The sequence below is a fragment of the Aythya ferina genome (genome assembly GCF_964211825.1).
Source record: "Aythya ferina genome assembly, chromosome: 3".
Taxonomy (NCBI): domain Eukaryota; kingdom Metazoa; phylum Chordata; class Aves; order Anseriformes; family Anatidae; genus Aythya; species Aythya ferina.
The window spans coordinates 2,486,273-2,497,801 of NC_140298.1; the positions used below are offsets into that span (position 1 = coordinate 2,486,273).

Here is an 11,529-nt window from a genome sequence, read left to right on the forward strand (position 1 = left end):
ACAGTGCCGTACACGCCTCTGTCCTTGGTGCCGGGTGGCACTGAACAGAAGAGAGCCCGCTCCTGAGGGGCTTCACCCTAAGCTCACAGGGCACACAGAAAGTGAGAGAGGGAAGGAAGGAGAGAGAACAGGGTACAGCCACAGAACAACATGTTACCAAAATGTCCGGCCAAAGCTGAGGTGTTCAGCTGGATGTGCTGTTGTTTTATCACTGGAATTGGGATTTTTCACAAGTGATACAATGTAAAGTGTGTGTTTTCCCATTGTGTTATGCTGCTGTGTTAGCACAGCAATACTGGGATCAGAGCATGCTTATGTGGCTACTTTTTCTCCTCAGCCGCTTGCCGAGCAACATTTACATTTCTATATTTCATTTTGCCCTGAACATCTTCCGTTAAATGTACTACAGGCTGGATTTAATGCCTGATCACAGGAGTGCTTTAGGCCACATCTCTTCCAGAAAGAGCCTTACAGGTTGTTTAACTGTGTAAGAGTATAACACCTTGCAAGATCCACCCTTAGGGATGTATTGTGTGAGGGGAACGCCACATCTCCAGGTAGGTAGCTATTTCAGAGATGGGGAGCAAAAGCAATTGCTTTTCTCCCCGCCGCACGCACCGCAGCTGCAATAAGCCGGAGCACCTGTTCCTTGCATGCTCCTGCTGGTTTATGCTGTTTGTAGCTGCTGCCAGCAGGGTCCCGGGGGAGATCCGGGAGCTTGGTAATGGAACAAGAAAGGCTGGGAGTGCATAAGACGTGCGCTTTCACAGCAGTTTGCACTCTCATCTCAAAATGACCACAGTTATGGGGTCAAATCACATTCGTTTGATGTAATTAATAAAACCGCATGAGAATTAGTTGCACTTCAGCGTACCAGGCTGCATTTGTGAGAAAGGAGCTTTGCTAGTTAAGCTACTATGCTATGTGAGTATCACATTATTCAATTTGTAAACATTTGTGTTAGTGTTGTGAGGCATTTAAAGCAGTACAGCAGTCAGTCAGGGCTATCTAATATTTTGTGGGTGTTTGTAGTAGGTGGTATTTGCTTTAATAAACTTACATTCGAGTTCCATCAGGATTACTACAAGGCATGTATGATGTGCTGTTTGTTTTCCTATCTCTCGGCAGCCCAAGGAAACTTCGGTTTAAAATTGTTATGTAAAACTGTGGCTTGTGTTGGTAAAAAGGATGTCATGCAAAACAGAGAGTATCTTTATTTTGTGTTGTATCTCAGGTGATACAAATCATATTGCATCTGACATATGTCTGACCTAATTAAAAATTGATGAGAAGATGTGATTTTAAGAAGAGCTTGTTCTATCTTTTGTTATGTGAGAAAACTTTCTATACTGCTACTGCACTGACATCTCACAAACTGACTGGCTTGAATTTGGTTTTGGTTTGATAGAGTGAGTCAGCCTACAAACATAAGGCTTGAGCACATGCTTTCTAATGAAAATCTAGACTATTTGAAGATTATGTGATTGTAGCAAAATAAAGCAAACAGCAGCACTAAAGTGGTACTACTTCACAGAGATATTAGGATGATTATGTTGAAGCACCCCATCTATATGCTGTTGATGTCATAAGATGTAATCAAATGATCACAATTAGAAGTGAGTTATACGAAATTGAGCCATTAATAATAGCTAACCAGAGCTGAATTGTATCTAGGGTACAGGAATAGCCTTATAGACCCTCACACTAATGGACTCTTTTTTCAACAGTGGATGGTCCTTAAATTGCCTTGCCATTTGAGACAACCTGAAAAAAATATCTTCCTGTCTTTCTTTCTAGGCCTGACAATGTATGATCTTCATGCTAGCCAGAAATCCATGGATCACCACATGGGTGTTTTCACAATCACAGCAACAAAAGAGCAAAGGTAATTTTGTTTTTTTACGTTCTCCTCTACCCTGGGGTGCAGAAGGCAGCGAAGCATGCCTGTAATCTCGCTGTGGAAGGGAGTGTTACTGGGGAGCTCTCATGCCCTGCTAGCCCCTAGGCTGTCCGCGCAGAATCCCTTCATTTCTCAGGGGTCATGGGCTAAGTAAGGAAGGTCCATACAGTAGTCACTGTCTGCATTGTGTCCTTGAAGGACAGTGCAGTTTGTTGCACAGACTCCCAAAGGTGCCAGTGTATAGTTTTGCATCAATCTTCTATTACACCTTCAGAAAGAAGGGTGGTGTAGGAGGTGATGTCTGTGGAACAAAAGTGGATCGGGGCAGCTTCCAGGTACCTGAGTTGTAGAAGAACGGGGCTGGAATGCACCAGGATTTTTGCAGAAATGCTTATAATCCCCGAGGAGCTGCTAAAGGGTAGGGTGTCAGTTCATGTCCCTTTGCGTTCTTCATGTGTCTTCTAAGGATGTCAGCTGACTTCATGTGATACTGCTTTAACATCAGTTTGAATTATTCTTCTGCTGTCTCCTTCCACATGTTAGACAGACCCATTTAGTAATTATTATTTAGTACTGTTAGTTTTGTGTTGTGGAAGCCTCTTAGGCTTCTCTTTAAATTTTAAATACCCTAGGAAAAGAAAAACTCACCTAAGTCATGTCCCATAGCCATTATTTTTAGTGTCATAACTGCCATTGATTGAGTGAGCCTTGAGGCCTCGTGCTATATATTTCAAGTCATGCTTTTAGAAGACACAAAGTGAAAATATATATTTTTGGGGAAAGTACACTATCATGTCTTTCTCTTTTTAATATTAAACCCAATTAAAAATAAACTCTTTTAGATCGCAGTCTATGTAAATCCTAACAAATATTTCTGAGGTGCACTAGAAGAGAAGAGTTTATCTTCATTTGTGAAATCATTTAGTGAGTAGCCAACAGAACCTTAAAATTTGCTGTCAGAGGAAAATCTGTTTTCATGGCATTTATAAAGCTCACAAAATAGGTATTTGCCATGTAGTCTTTCTGCATTATATGTATCACAGCATGTATATAGTTCAGCATGCTTTATGGGATTATGTGCTTTCTCAACATTATTCATGCCAGATGACATAAGATTGCTTTTAGAGGTATAGCGTAATTAAATTTACATATGAATTTACTCTGATATTTGGCTTGCAGTCTTATGCAAATGACTAGCATTCCAATTTGGCACAAGTAAAATTACTGACCTTTCAAATGTTCATTTGGCTCCAAGTGTCCAGTGGGATCAATATAGACATTGCTGTCTATATTTTATAGCACTAAATAATGCTTTGGTTTAGTTTGAATTTCTCAGACCTCTGCCTTCCCGCAGATGCTGGCAGATATTTTTTGCAGTGCATCAGGAGCTACTGATTCCTCATAGACTTCTACATTTCTTCATTTTTTGTTCCACGAGTTGCACGGTCCTCTTTGGAAAAAGCCTGTCTTCTACTCCAAGATATCCATAGTTAAATAATGGTGAGATAATTTTATTTGCATTGTGACTTTTAATTTTGACCATTTTAATTTAGACCCTTTTAATTTAGACCCTTCTCTCTGGAAGGGTCTAAAAAAATAGAACTGTTTTTGAGAAGAGAGTTCTTCAGGTGGTCTCCTTCCAACAGCCTCAAACATTCCTCAATATTTTTCCAAGAATAAACTGAAAATAGGAGCCCATTTTACCTCACTGGTAAATAAGAGCCAGTTTCTGGACCACAGTCATTCAACAAACAGTTCCAAGTGACATATTTGGCATTTATCCACTCCCTGTTGGAATTTTATTAATAAGATGGAAAGAAAAATTCAACAATTTGAAAAAAAATATCAGTCATCTCATCTGAAGGTAGTCACAAAATGAGATGAGTGGAGTCTGTTTTGTATGACTTTCCCTGTAGTCCAACTAATGTCATGTTGAATGGGGTGAATTAGAGAAAAGAGACCATATCTTCTAACTGATTCTGTAAAGCCCCCTTTCATACCCAGTATTTTGACCTGATATTGTTACCTAAATTTCCAAATTTCAATTTGTCCGAATGTCAGTCCAAATGCCAATTGTATATTTTCAATTCCAAATTTGCATTTGGAGTGGAATGGTCAGTATTTGACAGAAAGGGATGATTTTCCCAGTAACAGAAGGACTAGCTTACAACGTAGCTATAGTTATAAACCACTGTTTTCAGCAGACAGAAATGCCGAGCATAATGGTATGACAGCACATCTACTTCAGAAAGATCAAAGAGAATCTGTCTCCTCTCAGATGAGCACGTATCTGGCAAAGATGCTAATTTCTGTAGCTGACCTTCCACAAATACTGATGCCTTCTATGGGGCAGACTGGCTAATATAAATTGTCCGAGCTCTGTAACAACAGCTGTGACAGTACAGACCACCTCAACATCCGCATCAGCATACCCAATTTTTGTGTAATGTACGAATTTCTCACAATTCTCTTAACTTAAATGAAGCAGTATGCTTTCAGCAGGCACTGTTTAATAAAAGCCTAGTCGTTAAGAACAAGGTTGATAGGAGAAAATGTGGAGAGAGAGAGAAAGACAAAGGGTATGCCCTATCCAGCAGTTGACTAACACATTAGATAAGAAATAGTAGGAAGGTGCTCTTACCTGTCTTCTATAAACTCACTGTTTTTCTTGGTATTAATAGAGCTAAATCCTTTCAAATAGTGTTTTGTTGTTGTTGTTTCAAGAATCTCTGATGCCCAGTTATACTTCTGTGATTCTCTGGATACTAATTTGCTATTAGCAGCTCTGTTACCTGCTAGAACACATGATGTGCCAGAGCCAAATAATAGGAGCAAGTTATTAACACTTCAAGGTTGACCCGCCCTTTATCCCAGAATTCGTTCTGTGTGTCTTCTTATTGATCTGACTCATGCAGCTTTTTGTCACCTGGGAATTAACAATTCAATGTTTTATTTGACCATTTATCTCTTTAGCAAAATTGTTGCAATCTCTTTGACCTTTTAAAATGTTTATGACAAGGTGTTTGCAGTTAATTGCACTCATAAAAGACTAAAGCCCAGATCAAGTCTAATGTGTGCTAGGAGCTAACCAAGACTTCCTTAGAAAAACATTCTAAGGCATAATGTGAGCATTTCATTTATTTGCAATATAATTAGAAGAAATAAAGATTTCCAATACCTAGAGGACCCATACTTGGGAGAGCAACACCACAAAACATCACTACTGTATTCTACTTTCCTACTTTTGTGTGTGTGTCGGGGGGAAACATCAGCTGAGCAAAGAAATTATCAAAAAATAAAATTTTTGAGGAAAACTGCAATTTATAAGTAAGTGCACATGATTACCTTAGTTTGGTATTGATGTCTACTGGGTGAACACCGGTGTTTGCATTGCCTAAGCAGTAATTTTGCTGTTGCCATGTGCCATTTTAGCCTTTGTATAATGGCGAGAGCTCAGTATTTGGGGCTGAGATGGACAGGTCCACCCTGTCAGGTTTGTTCCTTCTTCTGGCATCACCTTCCTGCAAACATCCTCACAGGGTGTCCTGCCCCCCTGTCCCGCTGCTCTGTCCTCCAAGCCCTTTCAGTTACACTGCTGCTCAGGTTCCTGCAGTCACCATGCTCCTGCCCATGGCTGTGGACAGAGATGATGCTCCCTGGCCTCTCTTCTGTGCACAAGGGCCTGTTGCAGGTAGGTGAGGCTTTGTCCTGGGGTGCAAATGCATTGTGGTAGAAGGAGCAGAGGCAGGGCTGCAGCTGGAGGGCTCCCCGTGCGGTGCTGCAGATTTTCATCCTGGGGTTATTGTTAGCATGTCATCCCCTAGGGCTATCTGTGCTGCATGCAGGTCAGCACAGCCCCTGCGTCGGGCTGTACCCAGCCCCTAGAAGAGCCCGTCTTACTCTCTTTGGCAGCACTGCTTATTATCTCACTTTGGGCACCCCAATCAATAGCTAAAATAAAATAAAAAATGGTACAAATCTGCATCCTGCCAGTAGAATTAATGGGGTCACCCTGATGTCCTCGGCTGCTGCACTGGTTTATGCCTCCTACCTTGTGTGTCTGAATATGGCAGTCTGGAAATGGCTGCACGCAGAAAGCAGTGCAATTGTGTAGTCACTCACACACTGTGAAGAAAGTGAGTCCAGTGGCAAGCCATGTGAAATTTCTCAGCACCAGACAATGAACTCACTAGTACCCAGGCTGTGAAAATAAAACCAGTCACTCAAGAATCCTTGAACTATTTTTTACCTAGTAAAATATTTTTGTGTGTTCGTGACTAACTCTAAAAGTCTATGTCCGCCGTGCATGTACTACTGCTCTCATGTTATCAGAGTAAAATGCAGTTTTGTGGCTTCTCCAGCTGTGTATTTCCCACAGCTAACCGAGCACATGTTCGTGTACTTTCCTGTAATTTTCAAGGCCTCCCTTTAAATGATAAGGCCTGAGGTGCTTGGCTTATTCACATCTGCTGCTTTCCTGGAGGTCAATCAAACAGTTCTTCATTCAAGAAGTAATGGGGTCTTACAAAGGAAAACAATTATTTCACTTGAAATCTATTGATCTGGTTTCTGTGGTTCATGTGGTGTTTTGGGTGCAGAACAGTTGCTTGAAACAATTTGAGATCAATTCAAGTGTAACTGAATCAATAGAAAACCATAACTGAAATGCACTACTCTTGTTTTTTATGAGAATATATTTTTGCTACCAATAGTAATATGAGAATATGAAGGGTGATCAAAACAGAAGGTCAAAATTAGAAGCTCTTATGTGTTAGCGAGAAATACTACTTCTAGAATCAAATTTCGGTCTGTGGGAAAGCTGAGACATGAATAGTGTTAGGAAAACATAGTGATTTTATATTTTCAAAAGCTTTTTTATAAAAGATTTCCAAAGAGCTGAGTTAATTTCTTTTCCATTCTGAGCATCGAGTCATCCAAAGCTAAATTTGCCATATTTGTGGCATTGTGTGGCATTGCTGATATCTCTAAATAATTTTTGCTGAGAGAGGGAAAATTTTTCATTTTTTAATTACATTACTTCCACAATAAATGCTAGCTCTAGAAATTTGTAATTTTCTAACCAGGTCTCCTTTCTATATTGCCAGCACAGTTTATTTTTATTTTATTCATTTTTCCATTTCATCCGGCTCTGTTTTCTGTTGAAAGTTTATTCAGGCAGAAAATTTCTGACCATTCTAAAGAAGTTGGAAACAATGGATGAAGAAAGGCAATCGGGGTATCAGAAGATGTATTTTGACATTAACCCCTTGCCTCCTGCCAGAGTACTAGCTGACAGCCAAACGAATGAACAGAAGTTTTTGTTACAGTAGTTGTTAATCATTACACGTAATCATTTGGTCCTTTGCTCAGAAAATACTGTTTTAAAAATCCTGTAAAATGTTGAATGCTCTTAGAAGTCTAACTAAAGAGGATGCTGAAAGAGGGAGGATTGTTTTCAGCTAAGTAAGTAGTGTTTCTACACATCACTTGTTCTGGGGGGATATGAACAGTTTAGGATCTACAGGATAAAGATGCTAACTGATTCTCTGAATTCCCCATTTTTGTGGGCAAGGACAGCTACCACAGGAAGGTAATGCATAGTTACTAGTGAGTAAATAGTGAAAGACAAAAAGTTTAAAAGTCTTTATCCTTTTGAGAAATTCATTTTGGTTGTGAAAAAGTAGTGATTTTGCATCTTAATAGTTGCCTTTCCTAAAAAAAGTATTTGACAAATGCTGGGTAGTGGATGTGGGGACAAACGTGCTCCATTACAAATGCGTACTACAATAGATTTTCACAAAAGACTGTTAAATTTTTTGTGCTGCTTAAGCAAGCTTCTGAATGCATAACTGCACCTAAAAAGAACTTTTTCGATAAGCATGGAATAGCAAGCTGCTCAGGTAAACCTGCTTCGTTTGCATGCAGAAATGTATTGGTGTTCAGAAATACAGGTGCCTGCAGGCATAAAATATTGCACACAGAGATGAGATTGATTTAGCACTGTGAATGTTGGTAGTGTGAATGTGTGTAAAATGCTCAAATTCAGGGAGATGCTTCAGATGCTCTGTTAGGAATTTAGCTAGTCATTAGGTTTTGTCTAAACTCACTGATTTTAGCAAAATACTCTTATGGCACTAGCAGCAAGAAGAATATGTAACGTACTACTTACTTTACTGCCCTTTGGATTGTCAGTATGGACTGATGACTTTCTAGTTAGGAAGAGAGTTTTATATTTTGAAAGACATGTTTTCCACACAGGTATGTCCTCAGAGCCAGGCTGCCTGGCCCAGCTCAGCTGTGTGGTGGTGCGAGGTGTTGCAGAAACAGCTGAGAGATGAGCAGAGAGTAGTGACGCACTGGTGGTAGGAGGGGAGATAAAGGGGGCAGGAGAAGATGGAGCAAGAAGACAAGAAAAATACACTAAATCTTTAGGAAGCGCTGAAAGGCATAATTAACACAGAGACAAAAATGCTTGGGAAAAGAGCATTGACAGACACAGCGGTGGCTCAGTATGCAGCACGGATACTCAAATGCTGCATAAATACCCATTTTCACTTTGCCGAGCTGTCCAGGTTAATCACAGGCTTTGTGCAGTGGATACCTAAGAGTCTGCTGCTGTGATGTTGGGTAGACAAACAAAATTAGCCCAAGAGTCTAGTGCTACTGGTGCTCATCCAAACGTCTGCCATTCTTTTTTCTCTGGTGCTTTAGGACAGGCTTTGACTTCATTGCTGTTACTCAGTTCACTGGTGTGAAACAATGCAGAGTCAGCAACAGGGTCCTTAACCTCATGTCTGCTATAAAAGGGAAGTGTTCATGGGAACCGGTCCCCAAGTGCTGGGTTCAAAAAGGGATCATAAGGATTGTTTGACCTGATTTATGTATATATATAAGGACTACAGTTTATACTTATATTTATATAGCCTGATAGAAAGAGATTCTGGCACAGAAAGACCTTGAACCACAAAATACCGAAGACCTCACTATGCATTTGCCATGTCATCATCCATTCCTGTAGGTGGCTGCTGCATCCCGCTGTCAGGGACAGGCTGCTGCGCGGAGTCACCCTGGTGAAGCTCTGCTGCTGTGCTGTAGGCTCTGGGCAGTGCCTAGTGAAGGCTTCCTGCTGTTGTGACCTGAAATTAGGTGCAGGAGCTGCAAGAGTGCTGAGGACTACTCATAATAGTATTTGGACTGTGCCTGGGTTGCATCTGATGATGCAACTTGCATGAGTTTGAATGATCGTTTGAACACCAAAAATAGAAGTGTTGAAAAGAAGACCCCAAATCAGAAGACACAAAGGTCTTCAGCCAAAACACAACACAACAGATGAAACAAGTTTCCAAAGCCTAGCAGAAAGAAATGTGGGAAAGTCTTTTCTTGGAAAGTCTCTATTCTCTCACTTGCAAACCTGAATTTAAGTTCCCACGGTTTCAGAGCTCAGATACAATACTGTCAGCAAAACCCAAACATTTTGCTTGTAGACAACCTGTAGTATTGTTGCAATTGGCAATATTGGAAAAAATACAAAGGGTGCAGTTCTTAGTTTAGAGGCTCTGCAGTCATAAGGCATCGGAAATCATGCAGTGGGAAAGCAGCAGTATGTTAGAGAGAAAACAGGACAAAAAGTCCAGAGACTAACTCCTCTCCCTAACAAATAGCTTCATGTTTGAGTGTCTCAAGTTCATAATTTCCAGAAGTTTTACAAATTTATTTTACAGTGCAACAAAATGTACAAAGAGATCAAAATTTTGTTTGCGGATCTTAAAGCAGGCAACATAAAGTTGAGCACAGCATTTCTGCTGCACTGGATGAAAGTGGAAGTAAATAATATTTATAACTAGTTGCTCACGTTATTGTTGCTAAAGAAAATCAGCCCGTACAAACTATTAGTGCTCCTTTTTCCAGAAGGAACAGTGGTGCATCAACCACAGGTCTTCAGGCTGAACTCAAATAGGTGGGGGAAACCATGCTCAAGTTCTGAAGCAGTTGCCATTCCCATGCAAGCTCCCATAAAAGCCGTCTGATCTTCATCATACCAAGATGTCAGTTTTGCAGCATTGCTCACTGACCAGCTCCAGAGACAAGTGCTAGATACTGGGGCTTATGCTGAACACCGATTGCGATGCTGAACCCATGCAGACCTGGTGGGTCCGTGACTTTCAGAAAGTTATGCTACGCCGAAGAAATACCATGTTCCAAATGTTCAGAAATACCATGCCGTCTCTTCCTGCGCTGTCCCTTCCTCCCACCCTCACACTTAGTGGCTTACACTACCTAGTTTAATTTGCCTCTGGATGTAGCTTCCTCTGAATTTAGAGACAGTCTTTGTCCATCTCTTACCTCTTGGTGTGTTCTGCTTGAGTCACTCAGTAGTGGCTGCAGCGGAGGGGAGAGAAGCATTGTCCCCAGAGACGCTGCCGCGGCAGTGAGAACCGAGGCCAGCTGGTACAAGCCTATCTGCTGCAGAGACCTTCAGCGATATCGCTAAGTACAACGTTAGGAACAGATCTTCCCAACTGAGACTGCTAAACTGAGGAAAACTGGGGTTAATATTCAACCCAGTTTTGTCTCCTTTTACCTTTCTTCATTCAGTGACTTCCAGTTTAGTGGCAGAGTTAAGAAGTGTTATCCTCAGAACAAAATTACTGCTCTAGGAGGTAAATAATCTGAGGGAGAAATGGTGATGTTGAGTATTTTCATTTAACATACCAAGTGGAATATCACAATTCATTTAGGTAATAGACTGCTGCAGGGACTAATTAGAAACTGTGAAAGTCAGAAATCATAAGGAGTAGTGAATCTGCTAATTAGCTGGGATTTAAAAGCTGGCAGAAAATCAAGATGCTGGGGGGCACAGTGTGGAAGAAAGCACTTGTCATGGGTGAGCAGGTAAGTGCCAGGTCAGGGTCTGTGCTTTTCCTTATCTGCTTTTCCTAGTGATGTCCAAAGCGACACACAAGTAGCACAGTCCACTGGATGTCTGTCTTTGTGGCATACGGGGTTAAGCAGAGCAGGTGGCTTATGAGACTGACACTGGTGTCTTTCTCTGTTACCTGCTGTAACAGTTACCTGGTCTGCGATACAGAGGTCTCCTGTTGGTTGTGGGATGGAGCTTGAACAAATGAAGTGAGGTACACTATTCAATGAAGGCGCTGTTCCTAATGGAATGAGTTGATGTAGGATTCATGACAGAGAAGTGCTGGAATCGAATGGGGGTTTAATTTCACTGGGAGAGATTCATGCCACATGGTAGCCCCGAGATGCTGCTTGTAGAAAGGGGGTGTATCGTTTTTTAAGACAGAATGATTGTGAGAAAGACGGGAAATCAAAGTCCTTAGTCAACTTGAGAGACAGTTCTGAGTCACTGAAGAGAGCTCTTCTCACACCACTGCTCTGTACGCTGCAAACGCTAGGACCAGCATCACCCCGTCTCCACAGGGTGAAGGCTCAGCCCTACATCTGGAGGCTTTCCAGTCCTGCTCCGTGCTGGAGAGCTGCAGTCCCACCGGCACGTCTCCTCCTGCTGGCTCAGCGGCTGCCCAGGGTCGGGTTAGGGGGGAGAGGCAGCTCAGCCTGCCCGAGGGCGTATTGTGGCTGGCTCTTCCCGATCATGCCAGGCATGGCCT

General features: G+C 41.5%; 1 long non-coding RNA gene across 2 annotated transcripts in view; it reads right to left on the reverse strand.

Annotated features, from left to right (window-relative positions):
* The window catches only part of LOC311434149, a 33,867-nt gene extending 23,425 nt beyond the window's left edge, over positions 1–10,442 (reverse strand). For both annotated transcript variants that reach the window (XR_014691290.1, XR_014691291.1), the window contains exon 1: positions 10,244–10,442. This is a non-coding gene — a long non-coding RNA (uncharacterized lncRNA). The remainder of the gene's footprint in view (positions 1–10,243) is intronic.
* Between the last annotated feature and the right edge of the window lie 1,087 nt (positions 10,443–11,529).